At 36.8% G+C, this 21,621-nt stretch overlaps 1 protein-coding gene across 1 annotated transcript in view; it reads left to right on the plus strand.

Moving 5' to 3' along the window:
- Nucleotides 1-21,621, plus strand: part of HDAC9 (histone deacetylase 9) — a 411,737-nt gene that overhangs the window by 282,465 nt on the left and 107,651 nt on the right. The window lies entirely within an intron of this gene.

The following is a 21,621-nucleotide window of genomic DNA, read 5'->3' on the forward strand; positions in this document are numbered from 1 at the left end:
ATGGCAATTAAGAAGCCTGGGACAGATTCTGCAAATATTCAGGCATGTGTGTAATTCTATTCATGTGTAGAGTTCTGCTGGAGTCAGTATTCACATAAGTAAAACTCTACATATGTACTCATGTTTTCTGGACTAGGCCTCTTGAGAGCTGTGAAAGCATATGCTTATTGGCCAGGTTGAACCAGATTCCATATTATCAGCACTGGTATGCAATAAAGGAATGATAGGGACCGAATTGCATAGATCGAATTCAGACCTGCATCGTTCAGATACCCAAATTTGAGGGAAGAATAAAAATTGGAGGGCAAATATTCTGTCATCAGTGGAGCCTAACAAAGCCATGCTAATTTTATACAGTTGTAGGGAACATCCTGTCTGCCCAAATGAAAAAGCATAGGGGCAAATGTTGGACAGCCTGAGTGATGGGACTGTAAATCTCATCATAACACACAACAAAGGACAATTGTATATGGAACCTAGAATGCTGATCTCAGGATTTTAAGGGATCTCTCAGTTTCTGATGAACATCTTAATATACTATGTTATACATTCAATTGGGAAACAATGGAATCATTTTGTATTGCAAAAGGTGCTCCCCCCCGCAACTTCCCTGTTAATCCAGCAATATTTTACAAAGAAAGGTAATGCAATTTGGAATTGCATAATTTTGTGATAGCACCCAAATATTTTTTCTATTACTGCTGTGTTACATTTTACATATAACTGATCTTTTTTATTTTGTTTTGTTTTAATAAATGGTCTCTACATAAGGGTCCTGTAATTTTTTTTTCTTTTACTTTGTGGGTTCTACTGTTTTAATGTATTTGGCTGAGATGAAATAATCATTTTATTATACAGTGAAAAAGATAATCACCATGTCTTACTTTGCAAAAATACAAATATAGCATCAAGGGAGTTAGTTATATCTTTATGGATATTTTATTTATATCTTGATGAATATTTTGTTAGTAAAAATAAGCCATGCATGTAAATCCCAATGCTTTGAACTGATAGCATATTTTTAAAATGGTCATAATGCAGTTAAAGTCAGAAAATAATGATTTCCCTCTAATACAATAGGTTGCTTTGTGAGAAAAAGCATTATACATGTCATAGTGTGAATGTGTGCGAGTTTCCATAAGTAATATTTCCAGATGGACAGATGTTCTGCTCTTTATTAAATAGCAGATTTTATTTGCTCTTGGTTTTAGTGGCTAAATAAAAAATGTAAGAAACTTCCTTCTTGATAACATACTTAATATGAAATGGTGTGAACTGTGACTGCAGTAAAACACCATATTTTCGGGACTTTTTCCCAGGCAAAACAGAGTTTGAATCCTTTAACAAAATCATATAGGAACACTGATCATACAAAATCTGTAAGGTATTGGGAAAATGGAAGAATGTTTTTCTGTGAATAGAAATGGAATGACTTTTAGCTTGCTGTAATGATGTGGCAATGAAAAAGTTGCAGGGTAGGGCTTAAGTGCCTGTAAGCCTTGCTTGTCTTTTAACTATGTTAATTGCATTTTGTAACAAACATCATGGCATTTCAGGGAGTGTGTGTGTGTGTGTGTGTGTGTGCGTGCGTGTGCAGCATAGTCTAATAATGGAAACTGTTCTCCTCCATTGAGACAGATGGGCTTTTATAAACCACTAATAATTTAATTTGGGTATTTTTACAAATTCTATGGGGCAAATTTAAAGCTGGGTTGACTTTTTATGTCAAGTAGTGCCTGATGAAAAATATTGCAGTAGAAAGCTCCCTGAATGCCTTAACTGTTCATTTTAAAATGTTATAATTCTTTTAATAGGAGTATAAATGATTGTTATAAAAGTGGCAATTTTTGATGGAGAACTTCACTGCCTCATGATTCCAGCTTCATATCTTTGTAAAAACCCTGTCTGTCTGTGACTACAGCTTGACAAGAAACATATGATAAAACTATTAAAGAAGTCATAATATTATATAGTAGTTTGCAGGTTTCAAAGTGCTGTGCAGATCATGCAGGGAACCACCAGCAGAACCAGGATTAGAAGTCAGGCCTTCTGGCTTTTCCTTTTTTGTTTTGTTTTTTGACAATTTTTGACAGTCTAAATGTTTTAAACAATAGTGCTAACTCTGTGTCCTATTTTTCTGTGATTTTCAAAATGATAATTGAATATTAATCCTTTGGCTCCATATTCAGTTTATAGACTGGTGTATCCTTTTCTGAATTTCCTGAAACATGGAGTTTCAGTTTCTTTTTTCTCACTCTTGTTTTACATCAGTATAGGTCCATTAGCTTTAGAGGAGTTATTCCTGTGTTTGTAAATGAGAGTGGATCAGACCATTACTATGCATTAAGTCATCATAGATTCACCTACTGCTGCTTACATTTGTGCAGCTGTGTATGTTGTATGTTTCCACCCAATGTTTATAACTCTGAAGAGAAAAAAGGGTTCTAGGTATGTATGAAACACAAGGAAGTATTCCATATTTTATTTAATCTGATTTGGATGCTTCACCTATTGTTCTGATTCCAAACTGCCTTAAGACATGTTGTAGTAGGTTTGTTCTGATAAGGGAGAATGGAAGGGTTAATAAGAAGTAGGGAAACTATTTAGCTGCTGTATATAAATGCGGCTCCTTTGGCTGTGAAATTTCATTGCTGTATCCAGTAATAGCAGTGAGAATAATTCATCACAGAGGACTTGTACAGAGGATACCCAAGTTAGATACTACTTTTGACCCAGAAATTCATCTGAGGCACATTTCTCATACAGTGGCATATACTGTCCTCTCAAAGATTGTTTTTGTGTGATGAAGGAGATCAAAGAACTGTATTTCTACTTTCCTAACTACAAAAAACTTGAAAGGAATAGAAAAAGATAACGGTACCTGGTACAATTTAGAGGGCAAACGGAAGGAAAAAATAGAAATAGCATGCTTTATTGTTTTTGGTTGTGGTGTGAAGATTTGCACTTGCTCATTAACTAACTTAAACTAAGGATTAAGAGAAAGCATGGAGTACTTTCAGCTGCATGTTTTCTTCCACCTTAATTTAATTAATATATACAGTACTTTATAATAACTATAGTGATTGAATGCACTGTATTGAATCAGGAAAACATCCATGAAATCAAGGTTTCTTTAAACAAAAAACCTCCTTAAAAATGCAAGATCCTGCCTATTGGATTTCATTTATTATTGGACTTTTAACAATTTTTAGCAAAAAAGAAACTGTTGTTCTATCTGTATCTTGGAATTTTGGTGGACAAAGGATCCAATAGGAGACCTCTCTGGTAAAAAAGGAAGACAGTAGTTCAGATTCTGTTAGTAGTATGCCAGGTTTTGATCTCATAATAGGTTCTGTCTAGAGAAGGTCCCAGTTTCCATGAAGCATATTAGACTTGAATTGTGTGAAGTCACTGATGTTACAAGGCTAGTATTCCCTGTCCAGCCTCATGCCCTATTACAAATAATCATAGAATCACAGAAAATTAGGGCTGGAAGGGACCTCAGGAGGTCATTTAGTCTAAACTGTTGCTCAAAGAAGGACCAGCTCCAAAGATATTATCCCAGCCAAGGTTTCATCTAGCTGGATCTTAAAAACTTCCAAAGATGGAAATTCCACAACTTATTTTGGTAAGCTTTTCAAGTGCCTTACTACTCTCCGCAGGAGAAAATTTTTAATTAATTCATTTAGTATAGTTAATTTATTTAGTATATTTTTTTAGTTTGACTCATCAAATGTTCTAATAAACGTTAAACTGAAAATATATACATGCAGAAATTATTGGAGGGCAACATAAGTTTGGCAGCTGTGGAGGAGATAGTTGGTGTTACTAATGTGTATGGAAGTATGGGGAGTGTGCATGACTTTTTGCATTCAGGAAAGAGTTGAATAGTTTGGTTATGGAAGTGGGACCTCCTTTTCTCTCCCTCTCTTTTGAGCATGTTCAAAAGTGAGAAGGGGAGAAGGGGTTGAATTCCTCATTTTGCTACCCCCAGGAACCTTTGACAACTACTAGCTGCCCTATTACCTTGAGAGTTGATAGAGACTAGCACTATGCATGTTAGCTTGAGGTTTTTACTAAAAAGTTTAGCTAGAAATTGCTAACATTGATGACAGTTGCAATATGGTTACTGGATTTCAGATTTGATGCTTCATTTACGTTATGGTTCATGAAAACATTTTAATATTTGCTTAAGTGTATCCCAGTTCAGTACAGTGCTTATGCACCTGCTTAACTTTGTGCATACATCTGAGACAACATAGGCACATATTTTAATGCCACTCTGTACAGGGAGGGCGACCTGAATTGGAGTCCAAGGATATGCTCAAGTATATGACTACATAGTGATATGACTGCACTGTGATTTTATAGATAGCTGGGTGCTGGTAACAGTCTAGCTGGTACTTGATCTAACTGCTTTAAAACTAGGCTGGGTATGTCTACGCTATACTGCTGCCACAATGTAAGCATACCAAATGTAAGTAAAGCCAATGGTTTACACTTCTCTCCAACTAATATTTCAAAGCTAGTGTCAGGCAGACATCATACAGTTTCCATTTGCATCTCAGTTTCCATTTGCTTTTGAAGACAGATTTCATAACAGTCATGGCTGGTTCCTAGAGGACAATAATGTGACACCTTGTTTAAAAAGAGGGCAATTTTAAGCCATTTTTTTGCTTAGAGAGGATCAAATGTGATGGTAGGGCTGAAGGTATCTTTCCTGTTTAGGACATATCTCTGCTGCAGATAACTAGGGTAGAGAAACCTGACTTGGCTTTAAAAGTGCTGCTTCCTTGGGTACCTGAAGCAATCTAAGCATGGCTGTAGAGGTCCATACTGGGTTATTTACCCAGCTGAGATAAAGTACCTTTCTTGGCAAGGTAGACTAGATCCTGCATAACTCCATGTTTCTGTGACCAGACTTTGAAACTGCTACCAGGCACAGGACTGGCTTGGGCATCTGTACATTACAGAGCAGATTACATTGTAGTCAATAATGAAACAAAATAAGTGACAGAACAAATACTTAGTTTGAAAACCTCTTTGGTCAAGAATACTCCTTGTTTTGTGTTTGTACAGTACCTAGCACATGGGCCTGCACTCATATAAAGGCCCTGCACTCATACAAACAACAAATAAAAAGAATAATTTGGAGCGTGTCTGCAGAATGGCCAGAATGAGCTCTCCATTCACTAGTGGACCATTTCTCCATAGTAACCCTTTTCCAAAAGCACAGAGCTCATAATATTTATGGGAGTTTCAGAGCAGCTGAAATGTTGGCTTAAAGATCTTCTAAATAGCAAAACTGCAACATGTTCCCTAAGGAGGTGAATAGGATCATTTCATACCTGTCAAAGGAAGATCTTGGCAGAATTATACTTCATTTTACTGTATGAACAAGTCCTTTCCAATAGATTTAAGAGAGTGTGGTATTATGATCTGTGTGAAATCTTATGGGAATACTTGTGGGATTATGTGATGTGTATAAAATAAGTTTGTGTCACTAGCAAAGATAGAAATAGTCACATAAATGTGATGGGTTCTGTAATTGAGATTTTCTGTGAGCATCTGCAGCCTGACAGAGATCGTCTTTTCAGTGTGATTTATTCTGTAATACAGTACACTCTGGTGGCTGCTTTCCAAAAATGCTGTCCTGACTGTTTATAAATAGGATTGTGCCAAATCACTAAACTTCAAGAGTCCAGCATTTTACTGCAAAATAAATGCTGTTTCAGCTGCATTGTTGTGGTGGTGTAGTGATCTGGTGTGGCATCTGGTGGGGCATAAATGCCATTGACTTTGAAATTCTAAAATGCTAGATACTGGTGCCAGTGCATAGAGTTCAACTGATCCTGACAGTTACAGCTCCATAATAGCTCTAGATTCTACTCAATTCCAACATACATTAAAATCTTATTTGCTGTGGCGTCTCACATGAAAGTAGTTTAATTCAACATTATTCTGTAGAATTTGATTGGACCAGATTCTTCTCCTATTGACGCAGTATAGGCCTTTGAAATTCAGAGGGCAATGGACCAGGTGGAGAATTTCATTTTATCTCTGGTGCAGATATTTCAAAATTGTCCTAATTGTGGAACTGTAGTAACAACTCCATAGTTAAGGCTGTAAGACAGTTTCCTTTCTGAACTGTATTTCCGCTGAAGTTTCCAATGCTTAAGGAATCTACAGAGAAAAGTGGCTGTACTTGTTATCTGTGCAGAATCTCCCCACCATCAGTGTAGGTACCTTTGGTGAGTCCAAGAGCAGACTATGCCTTTTTCTTTCATCTTCCAAGTTCCGTGAGAGAGAATGTGCCAGGGTTTCAAGCAGATGCAAACCCTTTAGGAACTGTAGCAGAACAGTGAGTCCCAGGATACAAAAAGTAGTTCCTGGATCAGGATCTTTTAAATGTTGTAATTTGAAGGAACTATTATTTGGTGCAGTTTGAAGCTCCACTAGAACTGGTTCCAATAAAGTATATTGGAACTTAAATGTGGATGTGTTTTTTGTGACATGCTAAGCTACAGAAATAAAGACCTATGAAAGCAGAGGTAAAGCCAGGGAAAATCTCCATTCCTAGTGGGAATTATGGGTCAGAGTCTGAGTGGCTGAACAATATATTTTCTAATGAAGTGGATGAGATGAGAGCTGTAAGTTCTCAGCTGTCATCATCAAGCATCATGTGAGAATGCAAGGTGTTTTACATACCTTGTGGAAGTTCAGTGATTTGATGTAGCTATCATTGGTCATTGCAGGATTTTGTAATGCTAGTTGAGAGTTATTTCTGGGGGAAAGAAAGGAAAAATTCTACCTGATTTAGGTGTTAGATTGAGCTCAAATGGATGATTATTTAGTATCCCTATCTGTCAGTGGGCCAAACTCTATAGAGAATCATGTCATTTAAGATGTCCAACAAGTAAAATTTAAAGCAGAATTTGCCATACTATGTGAAGACATCCCTAGTAATTAATAATATAGATATTTAGGCCCAGCTCCAGAAAGGATTTATTTACACACTTAACTTGGAGTCAGCAAGACTCCTTATTATATGTAAAATGCTTTGTTGATATGGGTGACTCAGTATGAACATTAGATTATATTTGAATTAAAATGAATCTATTCATAACTTTATGTAAACAAAATAACATTTAATATAACAGATTTCCCTTTAAACAAGAATTGATTACATAACATTATATATTGCTTACCTTTGTGTAGCTGAGACATTGTGAGGGTGAAGCTTTTGTGTCAGTAGTAGAGGTATCTCTTGTGGAAGGTTGATACTTCAGAATCTGTATACCCCAAGCAAGATTACCAACCATTCTGATCATATCCAGAAAACTAACACATCTAGGGAAATAAATGTACCATAGTCTGTCATTAAAATAATATATCTGCAAATGCAAATGAGGTTGAAAATTCTAAGGCTTGAACCCTTAATTTGCATCCACAGAATAATTAGAAAGCAAACAAAAGAAAAGACCGGAGCTATAGTAATGGAGCTATAGTAAAAAAGATGAGAGCAAACAGAGTGAAAAGAGAGAGTAGATGAAACAGGAGAGAGAGGGAAGAGATGAGAGAAAACAGATGGGGGCAGAAATGCCAATGAAGTGAGAGAGACAAGAATGCAATGATTTATGCAAAGGATGGTAGAGCTAGTCTAATTGGAATAAAAACCAACCCAAGCTTTTGATCAGACTTCAGGATGAGTCAGATTTTTAATAACATTTGAAAAAAGTTTGGGTAACTTGTACTGTGAACCTCTTCATTCTGAGGGCAGAAGCAAAGATGCCCTGAAAACCATCCAGATGGTACTGGTGAGCCTGAAGAGATAAGGTTTATGTAAATATCAAGGGCAGACAAGGTTCTTTGGGTAAATCTGATATTTTTATTTATATCAACTAATTAGTTGGAAAGATTGCACTTTGCAAGCTTTGGGGTATAAACACCCTTCTTCAGGCGCAAGGAGAGTAAGTATCAAATCATGCACATGCTTATCTGAACAGAATCTCCAAATCTCTTGAAAGCTGTTCTTTGCAAATGTGTACTTCCTCTTTACGTTAGCTGAAAATTGAGCATATATAAGACTGAACCTCAAACTAGTTCATTTTCATAATTATGTAAATGAGAGAAACTCCCAGCATTTTAATGATAAACAATGACTCGTGTGTCACCTTGTAGCCCAAAGAATGCAAACTTATCTGTTCAAAAATAACTTGTCTCATCATTAAAATGCATGTCTGAAATAGGACTCAGCAGCTGTTTAACACACACAGCAACACAACAGGAAGTGTAGATTAGGACAAGACACACAAAAAGCTGCATTGGTTGAACCCTATGATTTAACTCCATTTGTAGTGCATTCTTTTTTACATTTTAAAAGTATTTGCCTTTCTAAAACCATATCCTTTTCTCCTAAGTTGTTTATGCTATTATTGATCACCTCTTAGTAACAGTCAGCAGTACAGCTAAAATTACTGCTTCTTAGATTACAAATGGCATGGTACTTTCAGTACTGGTGAGAGTGTTATTCTAGTCACTGGCTTTTTTTCTCGCCATGATCAGGGCAGAGTTCACCTTTGGAGATTCAGTAGAATTGAAAAAGACTGAAATATTGCCAGGGAGAGGATGAAAAGATCAAGTTTTTATTAAAGTATTCTTTGCTTCTTGGTCCTCCTTTTCACCATTATTGCCTTGTTAGCAAAGAAAGCAGAGCCCTGAGTTACTGTGAAAACTGGCTTGCTCTGAATCATAATAAACACATCTTTCCCACTCTTAGGTTCTGCACTCAGGTCTCAGCAAAGATGACCATTTCCTTTCTGACTGTGGGTTTCCACTTGGTTTGATAAATTGCTGGGATTTCCCAAGTGTCTGGATTCTAATTGTCTTTGGACTGTGGCATTAAAGTTTAAGGTTTACAGTTAACAGCTCTACTCCTTTTTTGAACTCAAAGGAGGATAGAAGAATGAAGAGTGCCTTAACCATTTGAAGGCTGTAACATTAAATAAAAGCTTTGTATTGCTACAATGTTCATGATGTAATGGTAAAACTAAACTTGATCAAATCATATCAAATGAAAAAATAATAATATAAATCCTTTTGATAAACAGCTTAGCTGAGTAACGTGGAAAAAATATTCTCCAACAATTTAAGAAGCAAAATTCATCAAACAAATTCTGGATATTGTGCGATCAGCTTGAGTTGAGTGTGTTAAATTGAAGCCTCCAAAAGCAACATTAACTTGATCACGTTGCTTATTTTATGTGTATCCTTAATCTTCTGACTTTTTTCCATTTTATCTTGTTACCCATAACATTGAACTAACAGAAGGCTATTTAACTTCTTGGACTACTTTAGAAAATATGCAAAAAATAAAATGTTAATTATGAAATACATTATTATCTGTTCATCTTGAAGAGCTAATGGACTCTTTGCTCTGATGCTGGAAGTCCTCACAAATTCCCAAACATACACCACAATGTAATAGGCTCTGTTGAATGACATCCCCTGACATTTGTGAACATGCAGATGAATACCTCCTCATTGTAATTGCATAAACTCACTATAACAGCTATGGAAATTTGATCGTGAAAAGATGGGCCATATTCTTGGTGTAAATTGACAATGTGGTTCAAGATAAGTTGGAGAAAATGTCATTAAATGCACTTTGGCACCTGAAAGTGAAGAACTCACCATCTGAGCAGCCAGATCGCTGGCGAGCAACAGTTAGTGTTTTGGAAAATTCTGGTAGTTCCTGGACCACAGAATAAAAAATTGTGCTCTGGAAATTATCATTTTACATTATTTATGAAATCTGCATGGAAAAAATCTTGAATGGTAAGACTGTCTCAAGAAACAAATGCTAAAGTTCTTCCTGTTTATTTAAGCAGTTTTAACACTTTTACATCACAAATTTTCAAGAGATAAATATTGATAAACATCTTAGGAAACTAGGAATGTGTGTACATACATTCCAATTTTATAAAGTTCTCACAAGACCTCTGAAATATTAGGAAAATCAGATATCAGTTTAAAAAATTAAAATTTCAGAATCAGAGAGAGCTCTTGATCATGTGGGATTCAGATATTCAAATTTGGAAAATCAAAGTTTAAAGTGTTTATAAGTTTATATAGAGAGAGTGAGCTAAAGAGAGAGAGAGGTTGAATTGCAATGTATATCTGTCTTATATTTCTTACAGTGTTTTCTTGGGAGATTTCTGAAAACTTAGTCATTTTAATGATGCATCTAATTAGAGCCACTATGCTATTTTGACTGTAATTCTGGGAAATATGTGAGAAAAAATATAGTTAAAAGTGGAAACCTGGCTTAGTTATATATTGTTAAAGGTTCTAAGATTATAAATTGAACTGGACATTGCATAAGGAAATGAGTGTTTCAGTTTATTCTTATTTTTTTTAAATTATGATAAATTTCAGTTCACAGAGTCACTGACTAGATGAAGATGGACCAGCCAATAATGGGAAACAGCTTTAAGCTTTATTACAGTAGCATATGGTAGAAAAAGTATTCCTTGTTTCATGCTTTTTAAGGCCTATCCGATTGATCACCTCCAACTGCAACAAGAAACTATTAAACTGTGGTATGAGCAGTTTAGCTTGGTAGAAAGGCTGCAAAAGAATGAATGCAAATGATGTGTGCCAATGAATGAAAGGCAAATTTGATGATATGAAAGTAGAGTTTTTAAAGTGACCTTGTTGTATACCAGTCCGCATTCTGCCATGTGCTCGCCTCTGAACGTATTTCCTTCTCTGAGTACAGGGAGGGTTGTGTCTCTTGATTTCTGTTTTGGATATTTCTTTGGATAAATATTTTAAAATTAATTCTTTTGGTGTTATTGTGCTGTATTAAATTTTCTTCTGATGCTATTGTTTCATTGATGTTTGTACTTTTCCTTTTATATGAGAGGTATTCCTTTTGGATTTTACGTATGAAGACCAATTTCTGGAATCCATTGAATTTAGCTGCAAATTTCCATTGACTTCTATTGTGCTAGATCAGGACCATTATCTCTCAAATTTTTCCATCTCTTTGATTCTCATCAGGACTTTGCACTAAATTGGTGGTGCCTTAAATGAAATTTGAAGTACCCTGTAAGATGATATGTTTTTATTTTAACATGTCTGCTTACTTAACAACCTCTTCCTTTCTGAAGCTTGGGTGCTTTTCTTCTGCTATCTTTAATTTCACACCTTCCAAAGAGATTTAATTCAGTTAGTTAGTTTGGAATAGCTATGTTTGCTCCACTAGGAAAAACTGACACCTAATTTTCACTCTACTTTAGGATCTGTTGTCATTTCTTTTCTTTTGCTGGGGGGAAGGCAGAGAGAAAAGAAGAGAGGGGAAAAGAGGATCTGAGAGAAGCAGGACAGAAGTAAGCCAGAGCCAAAACCAGGTCAGATTTCTAGGTCAACAGTAGCTGGAACTGTTACAAAAATCAGTAGTAGTTTCTAATACTGTGTAGTACCTAGAGATTGCATCATGAGCATGAACTAATATTCTCCCATGAATAACTTTCCTTTGAGAGTTTTTTGTGGTTTAACAAAAAGGGGTCAAATAGCATGTTGTTGATTACAGCAGATCACTCTAAGGACCCTGACTCTCCATATCTACTAAAGCTATGCTACTTGATGTCTAATTACATCCACAACATGGAATTAAGTACAGGCCACATTAAGAGAGACGGTATTTAGTTTGGTTTAGTTTAATGGCTGTTTTCTCTGTAGTGCTGTGTTCTTGACTATAGGAACAAAATCCTGCTGCTCTACTTAAATGTATATTTGCAAAAGAATGAACAAGTATGAAGATTTGCCCTTAGAAATAGCGCATCACTGAGTCAGCGAGAGATTCATAGCACTGTTGAGACTCTGAAGTGCCAACAGTCTTGCATTTACTAGAAGGGGAGTTTTGCAAACTGCTAGTGGCTGTAGCATCGACCTCTTCCTGCCATAGATCAGGGAGACGCCTTGTTGATGTGCTTGGCATGAGCATAAGGAACCTTCCACATCTGTGCATTTCACTGTTTCATTTTGTTCATTAAGACAAAGTAGAAGGGAACAAGACATGTGTACACCTTTCCTCTGAGGTAATACATGTTAAGAATTGACAACATCTGTTTAAACCTATAACACAACTTCTAAAATTCTTTGGTTCAAAGACCAAGTGAGCAATAGAACAGTTGTGAAACCAGAACATTGTGCAATCATTACAATAAAGCTTCGTAAGGCAGAAAAGAAAAAGAAACACAGGCAATACCTTTAGAAGTCATGACAAATAGATTGCGAAATAGATAATGTAAGTCATGAGAAAATTTCCAACTAATTCCTAGACCATGTAATTTGTCTAAGACAATGGATATGTAAAATACGGGAGGAGGAAGTAGAGGGAGAGTATAAAAAAAAATAAAGAACAACCAAGTGTTCTATTGACATAGTTCCTGATTAAAGCACGTGAAAAGTATATTTCACATAAAGAAGGTTATACCTTCTAGAAAATGTGATTTTTCTGTGTGAAAAAAGTGGCAAAATTTCACCATTTTAGTAAAATTGGAATTTTTAGAAATTTGGCAAATTTCATGACAAAAATATTTCCCCAAAAACTTTACATCTGCACTGTTGCCAAGTCTTGTGATTTTTGGCATTGCACTTAAAGTCTACACTTTGGGAATGTAAAAAACAGCTTGTGCACTCTCTCTCTCTCTCTCTCTCTCTCTCTATATATATATATATATATATATAAAGAAAGAAAGTGCTACGTTTTTTTCACATTCCCAGACTTTAAGAACAATACCAAAAAATTATGAGACTTGGCAATACTGCATCTGGATGTAAATTTCGAACTTTGGGCCAACCTTTTATTCAGGTATAGTAGAACAAAAAATGAGTGTATGTGTTCGATACAAACTTTTGAATCTGAAATTTGTCTAAAAACTTTCTTACTTGTGTCCTCTAGGCTCATCTCTCCTAAGGGAAAAAAGTTAAAGTAAATTTTTGGGGGGGAAAAATGTTAATTGTTTTATATTTCTCTTACTTTTTCCAGTTCTGAAAACTATTTTAAATCACTCCATCAATGACAAATCAAGTTTGTTAATTCATTAATGACCTATAGTAAATTCAATATTTTACTTATTAATCAAACAAGGGAAAAGAGAAAGCATAAAATGCATTATGCTATTTCATTTCTTCCTTGAACGTGCCCTCTGTGACATAGGCCTGAACCAGAATAGTTTCTAGGGGTTCCCTGAAGTTGATGGAAATTTATGTCTGGCTACAAATTTCAAACATGGGCTCAATTTTTTTCAGGAATATTAGGACATTAATGTGGAATCTAAAGTTTCTTGAATTTTCGGAAATTTTACCTCTAGGTTGGGATTTGAATGTTGTGACTTGGCTAATTTCTTTCTATGATCTCTCTAACAAGCAAACTGGCTTTTGCTTCATGAAAAGTGCTGTTCCTTCATTTATTCCAAGTAATAACCTTTTCATGCTTTCCAATGCACACCTTTCAATATTCTTCTGAGATGTGAATGTTAGCTCCTAAATTTTCCTTTTTATTTGCTTTTAGATTGTTAATTTGTCAGGAAATTTTTTATTAGGTCAGATAGTTTGGAAAGGCCACATCAAAAGATATATTCTTCTGAAGATAATATATAGTCTTCATTAGCTATAAACAACTCCATAGACAGGATGGCACACTGTCATTCACTTAATGAATTTCATAAAATTCACTTTTACTTACTTCTATACATAGCTATTCCTATTACTATAAAAGTTGCCTTTTCCTTTCAAGAACAATCATTTTAATATGTGATAAGCAAGCTTATTTGATGGCAGCTTAAGGTTTGCTGGTTTACCACATTAACGTTTTAAGTCAAGTTAATTGATTTGTGTGATAAAATTCTGTTGAAAGAAGAGAATTAACAGAAATGTAAAACTCATAACTATTTACTTCTAGCCAAAAGGATATACTGTATCATACCAAGGTTTGACAGAAATACAGTATGTGTTCTAAGCTCCACATTACACCCATCCACATTTTAAAATAGAAAACTTTGTTATATGAATACATAAATCCATATTATTACTTTCATGGCAGAAAAGTTTCTAGAGTTTTTTTTTTTTAATTAAAGTATTCATAACTAATGGACATTGATTTTCCAGTAGGAACATATTATCGTAAGGGCATGTACAGACATTCAGGGAGTTTAGGGATAGGTTAGATTACATTAAAAATGGCCACCTGATTGAACTTTGTTGACCCATGGACTGCCTCAAGGTACGTAGAATAAACATAAAGCTGTGTCTATGGTTGAATCATTGAATCTCTCTGAATTGAATTGGAGGCTTTTGATTTGATTTGGAGAGATTAATGTGTCTCCTGATTCCATTTGGATTCGGCGATTTAGCTGCTGAATTGGGCCAAATCTCCTCTGAATCAAATCAGTGACCAAAGCTTTGTACTGCCCTAATAAATATCTGAACTAGCTTTAAACAAGACTCTGAAGCAGGATAGCTCAGCCATCTCTGTATGGCACTGAATTATGCAGACATACCCAGTGAGATAGCAATGGTCAGCACAACAGGCAGTGCTTCTCTGCACACCTGCTACCTAACTTTGTCATATTTTGGCAAAGGAGTGTTACTCAGGAAGGTTTAATGGAGCATAATGAAATGGTTATACATATTCCAGAAATGCAGAAAAAATTACCCTGTAGTAGTTTTCATTTTGGTAAATTGCACAATACTGTATTATTTATTTATATGATAAAATATGTAAAAAAAACCCAAACATCTAGATAACAGAGTCATACCATACAGCAACAAGTATTAGATGACCTATGGAACAGCCTTTCAAGTTTTACTGGTCTATTTATATAAGCTTGGATTCAGTAACATCCTTAAACATACGTAATTGCCACATTCATTACTGTGGTCACACTAAGGCTACACCTGAGATGTTTGGTCTGGTATTGTACCTTGAAACCGAGAGACTTTGTATATAGCACTATATTAATTAAAATGAAAGAAGTGCCTCATCATGGTTCAGTTAGCTCTGTGAGAACTAATGTGTTACATACACTTAGCAAAACTTGGGAATGAGTAAACTAAATAAAGAATAGGTGGTTCTTATAACAGATGGCTTAGTAGTTAAAGTAGTGGACTTGGAGTCTAATTGATCTATTTTTTCCCCAGGTCTTCCCCACTGATAGCTATGTCTTTTATCTGTTCTCGGACTCAGCTTACCCATCTGTGAACTGGGTAGAACACTGCCTACTGTAGAGGGACATTGGACTAAGTCCTAGTTAGGCTGATGGATTGGCTGAGGTTCTAGACCATTGCCTTTCTTAATTAATATTTTAAAGTTATTTGAGATTCTTGAGAGAAAAATGCTGGTTTTTAGAATAAGAGTCAATAAATTGGTAGAAGCTGAAAGTTGCAGACAGTGACTTTTCCTTCTCATTTATATTAATTAACATCCTTATTGTTTTGTGTTGATTGCTTTACTACTTGTTGTATTGAAAAATTAGTCCAAAAAGAGCAGTAATTCAATCCAACTTAACCTTTCTCTGGAGATGTTTATCTTTGCTTGGTCATATGCTGAGATGCATTCCTGGCTGGGTTACTTCTCTGAAATATCTCCAGGGAGAACTAATGCGCAGAAGCATCCTTATCACGTTTTAGAAAAGTATAAAATAGAACAGAAAAATAACAGAAATAAGAACAAGTTAATGGAGTCCCCTGGTAAAATCTCTCTGATGTCTTGCATCTGAAGCTAAGACTGGTAGGAAAGGGGAAAGTCGCATGATTGATTTTTCTTTAGAACTGTACTCAACTAGAAGCTATCCCTTGGCTTCTTTGCAGACAGCAGCTTATCCAAATTGAATATGTTAGTGCTATAGGGAAATCTCTTTTCTGGGACAAAAATGAATCTCCTCAATTTCTTAGGTGCTCCATTCCCACTGCCATCAAGCTGAAGAAGGCTCCATGGTTGCTTGAGTCAGTACTGTAGGGCTTCACAAAGCAATTTAGACCTCTGTGTGATCTAAGCCCTAAATCTACTGCTCAAGAATTTAAAATGTTAGTGACACAGTGGGTGCATCTACACAAGATGCTATGTCACTGTAGCGATAAGCTACGTCGATGTAACACGGGTGGGCATGAACTGTGACACCACTGCTACTGCTCAGTAGCAAATTGGGTCAGAAACCACCCATGCTATGCCAGGACTACACAGTACTGGCAGTTACTACACAGTCATTTAGTACTTGCTACACAGTAACAACTGCACAGTTGGGTGCACATGTAGACACGCCCAGTGATAAGCAAGAAAGAAATATTTAGTAAAGCAAGGCACCTTGAGTACCTCTACCTTTTCAGGTGAAGACTCTATAACAAAGGATTGTGCCTCTGTAGGACACAGGATAATGGAAGGAAAAACCTCTCTATCATGTTTTTTGTTTTTCTTTAGTGAGGGAAGAAGGGGAGAGTATAAGTCTTAGTTAACATATAACTTTTAGTTCTATTCAGACAAGACCAGTAACTTCAGCTGATGCCTCTGAGAGGTTCTAGTACTAAATTCTGCTCTGTGACACTCATATTGTGCAGCTGGCTTCATTAAGGCTGGGTTGCTATACCTGAAACCAGAATTAGCCCCTAGTCTGTATGTATTTGGGGCACAACTGCCTGAATCTAATTTTTCATTCTTATTCCAGCTGTAGATAAGATAATACGAGTTCTTACCTTTAAGTATGAATACAGTCTTTGTCTACAAAGCCTGGTGGGGTATTTTTGTTGGGCTTGGAAAACAATATTTTGACCCACCTCAACATAAGCACAAGTCCTGTCAGCTGTGATCACACAACTTTGCACATGGGTAATCTGAGGAATTCAGGAAGGTTAACAAGATGATTCTTTAGGCTCTGCCAAAATGTAATTTTATGATTCAAAAAGGATTGGACCAGCCCCTCTGTTATGTTAAGATTCTGGCTGTAGGTCATGAGAGGAGAATTGCCATGGTCTAGGGGAACATCCTCCAGTGTAAACTCAACAGAGGTAGTTCATGGGGTGACCCAACCCTCCTCCTACTCTGCCCCATGGAGTGTGCCTGGTGCACCTTAAATGAACCTTGTGTGTATGGGTGGAGGAAAAGGATAAATCTTCAACTGTTCACTGCTGCTGGTGAGAAGGAACCAAGTTGTTGCTGCAGATTTGTCTGCACAGCTGAAATGTTTTGCAAAGGACTAACGGGGGAACAAGAGGGGCACCAGACCTGGGAACAAACTTAGATGGGGCATTAGAATGATGCTCTGCTCTCACAGAATCTTTGCTGCATCTGGAACAACTCTACCCATTTTGGCCAGAGCTGGAGAAGCCCCATACCACCCAGCTGTAGGAGCTGTGTGGTGGGACACCTCAGGACCAGTCCTGTGTCACCCAGCCCTAGAATCTAAGCTGAAGAAGGCCTGTGCTGTCCAGCCGTAGGAGCTGGGATCAGGGACACAGCAGGAACAGCAGGGGTCTTTGAGTCCCTAGGACAGATAAGACCCTCCTATGTCCAGGTGGCACAGGACTTCTGCAGCTTAGCTTGTAGGGCTGGGCAGCACAGGACTACTCCTGCTGTGTCCTAGCACCCAACTCCTACAGTCAGGTGGAAAAGCCTTTTCCAGCTGAGCTCCTATGGCCAGGGGAGGGCGGGGGACGTATACTCAAGATATGGCCAAGGAGTGCTTGCCACCTCTGCCACTGCCATTATCCAGTTCTCCCAGAGTGCCAAAAATTATAGTTTTGCCTCTGCAAAGGACTTTTGTCCAAATATGACAAGAAATTGTTGAGTTGGAGTTGTTGAGGTTCATAGCTGCCCTATGATTATATTTAGCATGTGTATATTGCTTTTGAACTAATTACTCACTCTTGCCTCTTTACAGGTACAGAAAAAATATTTTTAACATCTTTCTTTTAAATATGACAGAATTCAGGCAGAGAAGTTTTGTTACCTGCCTAAGACAACAGCAATAGTCGGTGTGAATGCCAAACACAGAATGGAGAAGACCTTTGCTCTCAGTCTTTAGTCTGTCATACTTTCCCTGTGTACAAAGTTCATATCAGTTGTTAGGAGAAGAGTCAACTTAGAAACTTACAGCTTCCATAAACGAGGGGGACCAAATCCTGTCATTAGGACTATAGAGGATCAGTAATTTTTAGAAGAAGATAAGGATAGATTTTTCAGCCTTTTCAGTCTGATTATGTTTTCCTTAATATCTTTGCAATAGATATTTGCAATTTGATTTTCTTCTATTAAAAGAGGGAAGGATTGAAATAGTTAACCCTGGTATGAAGCCGGGGAGGACAAAATGGAATGGAAAGGGTGGGAAGCCACATAGACCTTGTGTGCTTCAGGGGAAGCGCTGCCTGCAATATTCTATCACAGGTTGTGATCTCAGGGCTTTGGGAGAGAGGTTCTTGCTCTGGTGTGAAATAAATTGCTTCTCATTGACACCACTTCTACATTTTGTTTTTGTACATATTCAGGAAAAAAAAAAAACTTGTTTAGTTTTTCACTCATCATCTATCAGCAGAGCTGAGCAGAGATGCTGTTCTCATTGTCACTTCTTGTTACTATCATCATAGTCTCCATCCCCTTTTTGTTTAGGCATTTCTGTGTATTTTGCTCAACAGGTTTTATGCTGCTATTTCAGGCAACAGTAGTAGTGATCTACCTATAGCTCTTTGGCATTTTCTATTATAAAATTCTCTTTTCTGTAGCTTACAGGTCTGTCAAATTTTACCTGTCTGAGCTGGATTTTTTTTTATTCTGGAGTTTTATCTTGCATGATTTTGATGGGGGGAAGAAGGTTCAGCTAAAATAGTGTAATTATACCACAGAACAGAATTACAGGAGAAAACGCATTGCTTCTCACACATTTAAAAAACAGTTATTTTCTCCCCAGATCTTGTTCTATGTTTTGGTACCCTTGTTGAATAGGAACTGGAAATTTGTCAGTGGGAATGCTCTGGTACCACGGATGTGCCATCTGCATCAAAGTCTGACCAAATCTGATCAAGTGATACAGTTCTAAAAAATCTCAGGTTGCTTATGTTCCATAGAAACTCAATTCTCTGAAGACCCAAGCTAAGTACAGACAGTCCAGAAGTCCCAGGTTGAATCAGTTCAATCTTCACAGGGTAGTTTAAAATGCCTAAACTGAACTGATATGCAAATGAGCAGCCATTCACTTTTGATTCTGGAAATACAGCCACATGCCTGCAGTGGCCTAGGCTGGAAACCGGGCATGCTAGAGCATACCTTCTTGCTCAGCTGGAGCAGACAACTTGGGACAAGGCTAGCCCACCCACCCTATGAGGGGGATGGGGTGTGGGGAATTACAAAGCATGCTGGAGGATTGCAAGTTAACTTGAATCTGGAGGGGATCTGGGACAGAAGTTCAATAAACTGATTTAATCTAAATCAGCTAAGTCTGATACTGTATCTGTCCAGGTTTATCTTAAACTGGTTTTGGCCACTTTGAAAGTGGTTTATATGCACTGAACTTCTGTCATGTCACAAATTTGAATCAGTTGTTGATTACTTATACCAGTTTATGTGTAACTTTTGTTCCTAGCCCCAACCTACACAAACCATGTTCCCCTTTAGGCTTCTCTTTGCCAATCCAATGGTTTATGTGACATCCCCACAGAGTAACTAAGCTGGTTCCATCTTTGCACTACAAGGCCTATGCAGGACTCACCCTGCAATCACTCTGTCCCATGTTCTCAGTGCTCCCCCTCCTGGTGACCTAGAGAAGGAGGACCTAGCATATAGAGGCATGAAAAATTATGAATTCACAGATTCACAGAAGTTTAGATCATTGGGTCCACCCCCCATTCTCTGGGTAGGAAAGACTGGAGGGTAAAAAAAGATATAGGGCGGTAGGACAAGGACAAATGCTTCACAGAGTGTGGCAAGAGAGTCTAAAGAAAGCGTGGGATACCCCAGAAGCATGGCTAGTTTAGTATACTGGAGAGGAATTGGATTGCACTGGGAATGAGTTTAATCTGTAGGACCCATGCCTTCTTCCTGGTAGAAGCTGAAGGTGCTTGGTGAATGAGGCAGTAACAATACAAGGGAGCATATCATAAATATAAATATACACAAGAAGGCCAAACTAACATTTGGCCTAACATAGGCATTCATATTGCATTTGAACATTTGGCTCTGCAAACTGAATGTTCTTTCATTGTAGCTTTTTCAACCTATTTTAGATTTTTTGTAATGGAATATCCTGTATAGCTGCATTATCCCAAGACACTTATGGACATATCCTATCTGCCTCTAGAAGACATATACACAGCTTTTACATATAACTAAATCATTAAACACTATCCTATTCAACATGGGTCAACAGCCACCAATTTACAAGAAGATCTATTTTCCTTATTTAGTTCTTTTTGAGCATACTCAAAGTGCTCCATCAAGGTGTGAATAAAAGAACACAGATTATGACTCAATGTTGAAAATATCATGTAGAATATCGGGATAAAACAAAGAAAATAAAAATACAGAAGAAAAATATATGCCAAAAAGGAGAAAATTGCTAATAGTCACACTTATTTAACATGAAACCTAAGTTTAAGTAAGTACATATTTTTTTAAGTACATATATTTTTTCTAGGTACAGTATAAATGAGTGCTTGCTTGAAATTAGGGTGTAGGTTTTAGCTGTGTTGGTCTAAGGACATACAGACAAGGTTCTTTGGGTGAATCTGATATCTTTTATTAGACCAACTTAAATAGTTGGAAACATTTTTTTAGCTAGATTTCAGGTTTAAAAACCCTTTGTTAGGCATATTCATTCTGACCAGGAAGAGCACACACCAACTGCAGAGCCTTTCTCAGTCTGATGAAGGGTTTTTAAACCCAAAAGCATGCTAAAAAATGTTTCCAACTATTTAAGTTGGTCTAATAAAAGATATCAGATTCACTGAAAGAAATAACGCAGTTGATCTCATGTATTGGGACACTGAAGATTAATTTCAGCCTGAGCCTGGATTTCCTGTAGTTCATTTCTAATAGCATTTTTATTGTTGTAATTGACTCCTAATATTCTAATTGACTTAATAATTAAACAGTTATCGATGCTGAAGTATCAGTGTTTGAACCATGTGCTGATGTGAACCCAAGTTTTGGGTATAAATCTTGAAAAGTCAGTTTAAAAATATATACTTGTGAATCCTGTTTGTTTTTTACATTTAAAATAAGTTTTCCTCAAACATTTTTTAAATGCTGATAAAGTTAAAACAAAAGCAATAACAAAAACCTGAATCTAGGTTTGCTTAAAACTAACGTGAAAGAAAGGGTTAAAAAAAGGGAAGCTCTGGGTATGTGAAGCACTGAATTATCTGACTGACACCAGCAGGGGTTGCTGTCACTAGTTTGTGGTTGCCACATTCCTTCTGTGTTTGACCTTGGAAAGGCTCGACACCATAGTCTGGATCTGATTAAGGGAATTTCATGTTTTTCCTTTGCTAGAGTCACCCCCCACCTCGACAAACATTTAAAAATGTTAAGAAAAAAAAGTTTGGAAAGCAAACATTTTCCCAAAAGAA

This window comes from Crocodylus porosus, unplaced genomic scaffold (genome assembly GCF_001723895.1).
Source record: "Crocodylus porosus isolate Cpor-Errol unplaced genomic scaffold, CroPor_comp1, whole genome shotgun sequence".
NCBI classification, from domain to species: Eukaryota; Metazoa; Chordata; order Crocodylia; family Crocodylidae; genus Crocodylus; species Crocodylus porosus.